At 45.0% G+C, this 11339-nt stretch overlaps 1 protein-coding gene and 1 long non-coding RNA gene across 7 annotated transcripts in view; one reads left to right on the top strand and one right to left on the bottom strand.

The window, feature by feature from the left end:
• STAG2 (stromal antigen 2) overlaps positions 1-9317 on the bottom strand; it is a 133993-nt gene extending 124676 nt beyond the window's left edge. Inside the window, exon 1 of one of the 6 annotated variants that reach the window (XM_032258441.1) lies at positions 8999-9317. The gene's annotated coding sequence lies outside the window, so the exon portion shown is untranslated. Of the gene's footprint in view, positions 1-7768; positions 7874-8018; positions 8211-8437; positions 8552-8922; positions 8971-8998 lie in introns of those variants that run through there. The other 5 variants (XM_032258444.1, XM_032258445.1, XM_032258440.1 and 2 more) reach the window with 5 other exon arrangements.
• Positions 8532-11061, top strand: LOC116536650. Its single transcript, XR_004262744.1, has 2 exons — positions 8532-8680; positions 10456-11061. It is a non-coding gene; the product is annotated as an uncharacterized LOC116536650 (long non-coding RNA).
• The last annotated feature ends 278 nt before the right edge of the window (positions 11062-11339 follow it).

The following is an 11339-nucleotide window of genomic DNA, read 5'->3' as shown; positions in this document are numbered from 1 at the left end:
GGCAGGGCACGGTGGCTCATGCCTGTAATCCCAGAGCTTTGGGAGGCAGGTGGATCACCTGAGGTCAGGAGCTCAAGATCAGCCTGGCCAATATGGTGAAACTCCATATCTACTAAAAACACACACAACAAAAAAATCAGCCAGGCATGGTGGTGGGTGCCTGTAATGCCAGCTACTTGGGAGGCTGAGGCAGGAGAATCACCTGAACCTGGGAGGCTGAGGTTTTGGTGAGTTGAGATCACACCACTGCACTCCAGCCTGGGCAACAAGAGCAAAACTTCATCTCAAAGAAAAAAAAAAAAAAAAAAAAAAAACAGAAAGGAAAGAGAAAACTGAGACTAAGATACTGATCACTAATGAACCTAATAACTTGGGCCCCTGATATTAACTATTTATCACCTGGTAACAATAAAAACAAGAAAACTTAATGGTGAAAGATGAACTAAAAATAGGAAGTATAAGGTAACAGGAAATACTAACAGAATAAAAGAGAATTTTTTAAGGTACAATTAAATAACAAAAAAACCCCTAAAGAACCAGAGTGGTGAATTATTAAAAGATTAGCCTAGGGGGTCGCAGTGAGCTGAGATGGCGCCACTGCACTCCAGCTTGGGCAACAAGAGCAAAACTCCGTCTCAAACAAACAAAAAGATTAGCTCAAACTTTTTACTTCAAATCTAACTACTCAATAAAACAAGCTGAAGGACTGGGGAACAATTCTCAGACACATTTAATCTCCACTTCAGATAGAGCATAAATGACATAAAAGAAATAATATCTGTGAAACCATTCCACATATGATTTCCCCACCTAAAAAAATTCAAGAATGCAATTAAATATATTATCCCAAAAACTTTAATAAGCATATGCAAACAAAACAAATGCTCAGATTTATTCAACTGCTTCTATTAGTATTAAAAAACAACATAGAATATAGACCTCAGGCAGCAACTCATCTGACTCTGGGTAAATCTGTATTTACCTTGTACTGTACATGAATAAGAATCTCAATTTTGTAAAATTAAAATAATGCATGCTTTCTTTTTTTTTTTTTTTTTTTTTAAATAAAGACAGGGTTTCACCATGTTGGTCAGGCTGGTCTTGAACTCCCGACCTCAGGTGATCCGCCCGCCTTGGCCTCCAAAGTGCTTGGATTACAGGCGTGAGCCACCACGCCCAGCGTATAATGCATGCTTTCTGACAACAGCTCAAGACCTAAACCAGATAACGGAAACAACTGAGTTTAACAAAAAAGCACAAAGGTTTTGAGGCCAGGCTAACCTGAGTGTGAATCCAAAGCTGTCAATTACTACCATGTGACTTGGGACAAGGCATTTACTCTGAGAGAGTCAATTTCCCCATGTGTAAAATGATGAGGACCACCTATCCTGCAAAGCGGTCGAGAAGATTAAACAGAAGATTAAAACACAGTTACTGGCATTCAGTAGGAACTTAAATAGCAGTTAAATTAAGTTTCTTAGAATACCTCAGGTTTCAAATGTTATTCTTGCAAAAATGTAAATAGGATTTGTTTTTCACCCCCCTTGAACGATGTGTAACAGAATAGAAACAACTTTTTTTTTTGAGACAGGGTCTCGCTGTTGCCCAGGCTGAGGTGGGGAGGCATGATCATGGCTCACTGCAGCCTCAACCTCCTGGGGCTCAAGCAATCCTCCCACCTCAGCCTCCCCAGTAGCTGGAGCCACAGGCTGCACCACCACACCCAGCTAAGTTTTAATTTCTTTTTCTAGAGATGGGGTCTATGTTACCCAGGCTGGTCTCATGCTCCTGGGCTCAACAGATCCTCCTGCCTTGGCCTCCCCAAGTACTAGGATTCACACGCCCAGCCAACTTTTTTTTTTTTTTTTTTTTTTAAAGACAGGGTTTCACCATGTTGGTCAGGCTGGTCATGAACTCCCGACCTCAGGTGATCCGCCCGCCTTGGCCTCCAAAGTGCTTGGATTATAGGCGTGAGCCACCACGCCCGGCGCCAACTTATTTCTTATAAAGGAATTTCACCTTTGAATTGTCCCTTAAGTTAGGCAAAGCTTATTGAAATCTCCCCTAGTTTGTTTCATCAAGCCTAGTAATGTATTTTCAGATTAAAATACAGCCATGTGCCATATAATAACATTTTAGTCAACAACAGACTGCATGTAAGACAGTGGTCCCGCCGGGCGCGGTGGCTCAAGCCTGTAATCCCAGCACTTTGGGAGGCCGAGGCGGGTGGATCACGAGGTCAAGAGATAGAGACCATCCTGGTCAACATGGTGAAACCCCGTCTCTACTAAAAATACAAAAAATGAGCTGGGCATGGTGGTGCGTGCCTGTAACCCCAGCTACTCAGGAGGCTGAGGCAGGAGAATTGCCTGAACCCAGGAGGCGGAGGTTGCGGTGAGCCGAGATCGTGCCATTGCACTCCAGCCTGGGTAACATGAGCGAAACTCCGTCTCAAAAAAAAAAAAAAAAAGACAGTGGTCCCATAAAATATAATGGAGCGGGGACGGGTCAGGGAAAAAAAAATAATGGAGCTGCCCTATAGAGGTGTACCATTTTTTTCTTTTATACCGTATTTTTACTGTATCTTTTTTGTTTTGATACACAAATACCACTGTGTTATGCCTACAACATTCAGTACAGCAACATGCTGTACAGGTTTATAGCCTAGGAGCAACAGACCATACCATATGGCCTAGGTGTGTAGCAGGCTATTCCATCTAGGTATGTGTAAGTACACTCTGATGTTCACACAACAAAATCACCTAAAATACATTTCTCAGAAGGTAAGCCCACCATTAAGCATTGTGTGACTGTAATTAAAAAAAAGACCGTTGACATTATTCATCCTCTCTTTCTTCAGCAGGAAGAATGTAAAACAATTTCAATAATCTCTTCTTGGCACGGTGGCTCCGTCTATAATCCCAGCACTTTAGGAGGTCTGTAATCCCAGCACTTTGGGAGGCAGAAACGGGTGGATCACCTGAGGCCAGGAGTTCCAGACCAGGCTGGCCAACATGGAGAAACACAGGCTCTACTAAAAATACAAAAGTAGCCAGGTGTGGTGGTGCATGCCTATAATCCCAGGTACTTGGGAGGCTGAGGCAGGAGAATTACTTAAACCTGGGAGGCGGAAATTGCAGTGAGCCAAGATCCCGCCATTGCACTCCATCCAGTCTGGGCAACAAGAGTGAAACTCCGTCTCAAAAAAAAAATTACTACACAGGGACAGTATTGAACCACAAAATAAAGTCCTGAACATGTAGCCAATGCAGAAAAAGGTAAAGAACTTTTTTTAACACGGATTCTTGCTCTGTTGCCCAGGCGAGAGTGCTGTGCCGCAATCTCAGCTCACAGCAACCTCTTCCTCCCAGGTTCAAATGATTCTCCTGCCTCAGCCTCCCCGGTAGCTGGGATTACAGGCTGATGTGCCATCACACCCAGCTAATAAAAACTTTTTTTCGGGGGGGGGGGGCGGCACTCTTGCTCTGTCACCCAATCTCAACTCACTGAAACCTCCGCCTCCACCTCCACCTCCCAGGTTTAACAAGTAGCTAGGACTACAGGCGCACACTACTATACCCAACTAATTTCTGTATTTTTAGTAGAGGCAGGGTTTCACCATGTTGGCCAGGCTGGTCTCGAACTCCTGACCTCGCAATCAGCCCGCCTCAGCCTCCCCAAGTGATGGGATTACAAGCATGAGCCACCTCGCCCCGCCAAGAACTTTTAAAATAGCCTATGTCTTTAAAGTTCCTTCCTTACTCTCCAACAATCACACTCAGTATATACTGATGCCCATACCTAACTAAGACTATCCCTTTCCCTTGCTATTCTCCCCACCTCCCAAAATTGTACTCAATTATACAGTAAACTGTACATTTTATTTTTCATTTTTTTGAGACAGGGTCTTGCTCTGTTGCCCAGACTGGTGGCAGTGGCACAATCATGGCTTACCGAATCCTCTATCTACCAGGCTCAGGTGATACTCCTGCCTTAGCCTCCCAAATAGCTGGGACCACAGGCGTACACCACCACATCTGGCTAATTTCTTAATTATGTGTAAAGATGGGGTTTCCCTATGTTGCCCAGGCTGGTCTTGAACTCCTTGGGCTCAAGCAATCCTCCCACTTCAGCCTCTCGGCCTCCCCAAAGTGTTGATATTACAGGTGTAACTGTGCTTGGCCGATTTTGGTTTAAGCTCAAAAGTCAACTTGCAGCATCAGAAACTGAAGTCTGTCATCTATTATAAAGAACCCAAAGCAGAAAGAATATGCTATTCTGTTTACTACCTTCCCACATATGACTGTGGGTGGTATCAGTTAAACATGCAAAATATTAAGCATTACTAAACTGCCTATTTTCACATCTAACGCTAAATTCCCAAAGAAATAGATTTAGCCTTAGCCTGTTCTCCAATCCCATCCCATTCATTTTAATTCCTAAGTCCTTGGGTGACCACAGAAGTCAATAAAGTTGAAAAAGAAATGTAGAATTTGATTTCATGAAAATCTTATTTGAGTGTTTGGGCTTTTAAAAATCCTAACTATATATACTTAAAAGTTACCAGACTCATCGTGTGTTAGCGTAGTAGTTTAGCTATTGCCTCACCCGCAATAAAATAAATCTGATGCCACAATCCTTACCATCTACTAAGGATATTTGCATATGAGTAAAAATTTGAAATATGTCATCTATTTTCTCTTAACATCCTTCTAAAGCTAAAATGCTGAATATGAAATACACAAACAGACTAATGCTAACAGTTAGAAAATGTCTGTTCCCAGATAGGGGTGAAATTTTGCTATCAATTAAATACCCATTATTTTGGATTCCTTTCAGAATTGTGACATATATTTTTAAAATGTATCTCCTAGGGGAAAAAAATAAACCTGACACTAAACAGTACATAACTGAACTGCAAAAACAAAAAAAGGTACTTACTTTAATAGAATTTAGGAGTTCACAAATATACTAATTAAGGGAGACCAAGGGTTTTCATTGCAACACATTTTTACCGCTTATGGCTAATGGTCAGAATGCTAACAGAGAATGCTGAAATATTTTATATATCAACTTCTAATTAGTTATAGCACCACATCCTTGGGGTGTGGGGTGATTTAAACCATTTTAAATGTAAACACTCATTTTCTTATCAGTTAAAAAAAAAAGAACCCACTCCACCCTCTCTGCCAGTCTCTGATATACCTCAGAATACTATAGTTACTTCACAGTGGGAAGGAATAGTTAATAAGTACATTTCTTTTTCAATCCGCTTCTCTACCCAGTCATTAAACTTCAAATCCTGAAACTGAATTCAGCTACCTAGATCTTTCTACCGGGAATGCTCCCTATGGCACCTCAATCCCTTCCACTGTCACTTACTGCAACTGCCAAAGCCCCTCCTATTAATAGTAAATCCCTTTCATACTGACTCACTGTAACTCCAACTTGATGAAATAGACACCAAGCAGAATTTACCAAATTTGCAAATGGAATTTTCCTGTTTTCAAAGAATGAAAAAGGAAAGTAAAAGTAGAGCACACTCAGGCTAAATTATACACATTTAAAGTTCAACCAATTTATAAGTATTTATGTGGCCTGTTCTATGTTAGTTCTGTTTAAACTTTTTTTTGAAAGTTTTGCCAAGCGTTGTGTAATCACTTCCACAAAGCTAAATTTCAAATACAAGTGATTTTGATATGTAAATATAAACTTAAGTCATTACCCCCAAGACTGTAAGACAATCTGGAAATTCTTCAAAAAAATTTTCTCTTAAACTATGGAAATTTTTAACAGTACACACAGAAGTGGAGAGAATAATAGGAACAACGAGCACTCCTGTATTCATCCGACTACAATAGTCGACTCGAGGCCACTTTTGTTTCATATCTACCTCTTACCCACTCCCTCCCCTCATTATTACCTTCAAAAAGAATGAAGAGGAAGACACTACTTTCGGTAAGAACACTGAGAAAAACCCAAAGACAGCAAAAGTACCGAAGACCAGCAAGTTAAGAAGTCAAAAGCCAAAAATTTAACTATAGCCACCTTACACATTTCCTTGGTAGGTGATAAATTTAAGAATTCAGTTAAACACAAAGATATCACCATCTTTAAGAATTTTAATGAAGTCCATAAAACCCAAAAGGTCTATTTAAAATTATACCTAAAAAGACCAATAGAGAAATGTGAAGAAAACGAACTTAAAAATCTGCAATTAACTTACATTAACGTGGCACCTTAGTTCAAAACGGAAAAAAAATGGACTATTTAACATAATGTGTCATAAAACTACAATTCAACCACTTGAAAAGCCGCTGAACACTTACACACGCAAAACTGGTCCTTCTGATCCCTAATTATAGATTGATATCAATGTAGAAAGAAAACCAGGCATTTTAACGTAAGTGGTTGAAAATTAACCCCACTGTTCATCGGAAAGTATACGAGAGCAAGTCTAAACCACCTGAATTGTACGTCATTAAACAAATGCATCCACTTCCCAGGGCCTTTTTTTTGAACAAAATAAGTTCACATATACCCTTAAACGCAACGCGCTAGCCTACAGACAGAATTAGGAGACCGCCTCCTGCTTTTGCTCCTAACCAATACGCAGAGAGAGAAGGTTGGCAGAAAAGTGCTGCGAGGACAGTAACAAACACCAGCAGCTCCCGAGCAGGCCCTGCTAGAGCCAGGAATGACGCACTTCGGTAACCCGACTCTTTCTCCCCTCCACCCCCGCCCCCAGCAGCGGTGCTGACACCGCCAACAGCCCGGAGTAGGAAAAAAGACAACAGAAAAAAGGCAGAGGTTGGACCGCACTAGATTTCATCAAGAAACCTCGATTATTCCTCTTTCGACACTAACCACTAGGACTAAACAGGAAAAGAAGCTTCGTGCTTAAGCAAGTCCCATCATGGTGGTTTAAGAGTCACTAAATTAAGCTGATAATGAGACCAATCCACAGAGACAAATACAGGGTGTGGCTGCTGTGAAATACGGCGGTCCGTGGGAGAAAAGGGGTATGGAATTTACACTCCAGTGTGAAGGGAAGATAGGGCTTTACGGTGGGAGGTGGGGGTGGCCCGCGCATTTTAAGGAACCATTGCAAACCAACACAAGCGTCTCGTTTACTTAAATCTAACCTTACAGATCAAAAGTTTCCAATAGATATATCACGCAAACTGTAAATTACCATTTTATCCAACACCATGGCTCTCAATTTAAAAACTACACCCAAGAGAAAGGAGGAGGGAGAGGGAAGAGGGGTGATAGGCAACAACATAAAAAACATTCTAGGCCACGGAAGAGAAAGTCTCACAAACCGGATGAAACTACTAATGCAATATTAAAAATTAAAGCCGAGCACTGAAGCACGAAAAAAAAAATCACACGATAACCCATTCCAGTTAAGGATTAAAAATAAAACGACATATGCACCAAAGGGGAGCGGAAACTAAATGTCCAAAGTGCAGCGGTTTATTAAAAAAAACTAAAGGCAAAACAAGACATTCTCGCGACGGGGGGAAAAAAGGCCGAAATCAACAATACGTTCACGATTCTAGGCCAAAAGAAAATGGGAACAGGGCTCAAAGTTTTGCGGAACTACTTGATGCTGTTTCCCACACCTTCTCTCTCCCACGGCCCATCCGACCCTTTTCGTCCCAAAATCGCCGTCCGCAGATCTCCGGATCCAAGGGAGAAGAAAAAAGAAAGTCGACCCCGAGCAAGAATAAAAGTGTGGAGTGAAAACGCACAGGCTGCCTACCTGGGGCAAGGATCAGCTCAGTTCGTGCCTTGAGAAAGACAGTGCGGGTGGGGGTGGGAATGAAAAGCAGCACTAAAACTAAAACAAAAGTGGCGCCAAAACCCCCCAACAAACAGCCTTCCACTCCCGCCCTTCCCCCCTCCGCCCATGCCAGGCAGGCAGGGCCCCCTTCGGGGCAAGGTCTGCGCGCGGGGGCCAACACCGCCAGACCCCAGCCGATTTCGAAAATTGTTGCCCGAAGAAAACTGACCGAAGTCGGGCCTCGGAAGGGATGGAGAGATCGATGCCAATCGCCTTCCCCAGCAGTTCCCCCACCACGCGCTGGAGATGATGGGGCGGGGGAGAAGCAGAGGGGCCCGTCACATGAATGTTGTTCCCTCTCTAGGAAGGGAGGAAGAGAGAGAGGGAGGGGGGAGGGAGGGAAGGAAGGAGGGGAAGGGAGAAGGGAGGGGGCACGAGGGAGGGGTGTGATCAGAGTAGATTTTCCCTCGCCTCCCTCGGTCCGAGGCCCAAATATACACAACTGAGCCTCCTTTCTCCCCTCCCCCCAGGTTCCCAGCACCACCATTTTGCTCTGCCTTCCCCTCACCGCGACACCGCGCTCTCCCCCACCCCAACCACAGCCTCCCCGGCTTTCCTCCCCTGACTACGGCTCGCACCCCACCCCACCTCCAGTTCGGGCTCTCCTAGGCTTAAGAGCCTGACGGAGAAAAGGAACCTAAATCTACTGCTACACAGAGAAGCGGAGCCTCCATCTTGCGCTGCTCCGCGTTCTCCATTTTGGGCCACCCATGGGGGGGGTCTCCGTAGAGGCCCCGAGGGAGAGTTGGGCGAGGGAAGGAAGAGAAAATCTTCAGCGAGGGTAGTCGAAAAGAAGAGCTCTACGGTAGAAAGCCACTCTAGGAGTAGGAGGTAGGAAGGAAGGGGGGCTGGAAGTTCCTTGGAAGTGTTGGGGTAGCGACTTGGGGGAAGAAGGGAGAAAGGGCTGGGGGCGCCGCGCGGGCGAGGAAGATCCTCCCGCCTGGACTCTGCCCCCGATCCATGGTTGCCCCCCGTAGGGACGAAGGAAGCAGAGGGGAAATTCAGTGGCAACAGAGTGCCCAACCTCTTTCCCTCCCAACTCCTCTCTCTCGCCCTGTTTCAACCATACACACCTCACGGTGGGCCCCGCGCCCTCCGGGTGCCCCTCCAAACTTCTAGAAGCTTCGCCTCCGCCATTTTATAACTTACCTCCCCCCTCAGCGTACACAGAGGCAGCAACGAGACTGTTCGCCTCCCCCACTCCTCCTTCTTTCTCAGGCCGGGGGCTTCTTCACCCCTGGGCTGGTACAAGATATTTTTCCCCTTCCTCTTCTTTACACCCTCGAATTCTACTCAGGGACGGAAGCTCCCGCGGTTCTAGAGCGGTGGGGGGTTTTGAAAGTGGCGGTCGGATCCGGGGGGGTTTTTTTTTTTTTTTTTTTTTTTTTTTTTTTTTTTTTTTTTTTTTTTGGTGGCGCTTCGGGATTGTTTGGGGTGTTCGCTCTTCGGCGACTTGGAGGCGAATGGAACGCGCAGGCGCCATCTGTCGGCCACGAACCCGCGCCCCGCTCCCGTTGGGAGGGAGCGCCATCTAGCGGCAGAGAGCTGCCACTGTAATGCCTGGCTTCCAGCCCTCCCACCCAGCGTCCTCCTCCCAGTCGCCGACCAATCGTGGCCGACTGACTCCCGGGTTCAGCGTCTCCGACGCCGCCCGCAAACCAGGCGCCGGCAGGGGCGCGCCGCCGAGTGGGGTAAACAAGGTGCCGTGCTCGCGCCTGACTTACTCTGTCGTTTGGCCGCGCTTCCGCCGCGGACCGGATCGAGCCGCGGTTTTTCTGTCTTTAGTGGGGTGTCGACGGGAGGCCGGTAGGAATATCCTGCGGAGCCTGGGCCGTGGGAATTCAGAGGCCGGCCGGGCTCGCTCGGGGACTCGTTCCCTGGCCCCTCCGCCCCTCGCGCGGCCCTAAGGTGGCAGCCCAGTCAGGCATCACTCTTCGAAGTCCCCTCTTCTGACACGCCCCGGCGAGGGGCCTGCGGCCCTCCATCCCGGACCACCAATGTCCCCTTGTCCCTACCCCTTCCCACCAAAAGAACCCAACTCGCTTAACTCTGGCACCTGATCCTAAGCGGTTTAATGAGAATGCTTGGACTAGATCGGGGGCGGAGGAGAGGTTGGTTTTGTTTTGTTTTTTGCTTCGGGTGTGGAGAGAGAGCGAGCTGATTCTCTACCAGGAAGACCTGGCCCTGGAAAAGAAAGAAAAATTTTTTTGCTTTACAGCCCACTGGTCCCGTCTCCGAGAAAACGTGGTCTGTGTCTCCAGGGTCTAGGAGTCCTAAGGAACTGGACTAGTAGGCTAGGCCGGGCCCTCGCCCAATTTGTTCGCCACTCTCCAGGCAGGGGAAGAGATAGGAATGAGCGAAGTGGAGGGAAATCGAAATTTGGGCAAAAGGAGTGGAGGGGGACCTACCCCGCCTCCACCGCGCATCCACTGCCTTCCTGGGCGGGGGCGGCCGCGCGAAATTGTTAGGAATTTTGGCTACCTCGCATCCTGCCTTCCCAACCCTCCCCCAAGATGTTTGAAGTGCAAAAAGAACCTTTCTGCTCCTCCGACCCCTGTTAACTCAAGTCCTTGTCAGCCTTATTTTTTTGTTTGTTTCAAATCCAGTGTAGTGAACCTTTGACCGCCAAGAGTTCTTTACTCAGGGGAGAAAAACTCGGGAAGGGCCTATCCCCTCAAAAGCTCCGCTTTTTCCTTGGACAGGAAGAAGTGACCTATTACAACGTCTCCATTGCTGTTGACAGAAGTTCGTAGATTCATAAAATAAGTGTTTGCTTAAGAAGTCTTCGTTTGTGTTCCTTTTTTGAAATTTTCGATAAAATATTTAATATTAAATTACATTTCAATTAGAATGGAATAAAACGTATTCATGACAAATTTTCCAAATGGGAAATAGGCAAGTCCTGTGTAAATAACGAAGCCTTCGCTCCGATATCACTTTTAACATTCCTAATGCAAAATAACGATTATTTTCAGTCCTTAAATTGTATTCCTTCTGTATCTCATTAGTTTCTTTCTCTTCCTCTCTGCTTATTGTTTTTTCTGCAACTTTACAAAAAGAGTTATAGTATATTTAATCAACTGGACAATAAAAGTTAAACAGAAACGTCTAAATGTCAATAACAAGAAGTAAAATCTGAGACGTTTTTACTTACCTCTAAAGCTTTGAGGAGTGGAATACTATTCAAAATAAATTTCCATTTCTTTTATAGACCATCTTTGGTAGAATGCTATACAGTTTAATAGATTCGAGTTACAGAATGATGCAGCTAGAACATTAAATAGAGAGTAATGGAAAATTTACAGAGTTATATAAGTTAATGCAAAATTCCACTTGAAGTAATAGAAAAATTGGGCCGTGTACCAAGTCATTTTTACATTAATTTAGTTCAATTGTGCCAAGTTAATCTCAATTGATATTAAATGATTTCCTGTCTTAGTATTAACTGAAAACCACTAATTTTCTGCTCCAAACATCACATTTATAGTAC

The sequence above is a fragment of the Sapajus apella genome, unplaced genomic scaffold (genome assembly GCF_009761245.1).
Source record: "Sapajus apella isolate SASKATOON/1434 unplaced genomic scaffold, GSC_monkey_1.0 scaffold102, whole genome shotgun sequence".
NCBI lineage: Eukaryota > Metazoa > Chordata > Mammalia > Primates > Cebidae > Sapajus > Sapajus apella.
The sequence above is the reverse complement of the archived record's forward strand: the minus strand, read 5'-3'. Positions and strand labels throughout refer to the sequence as shown.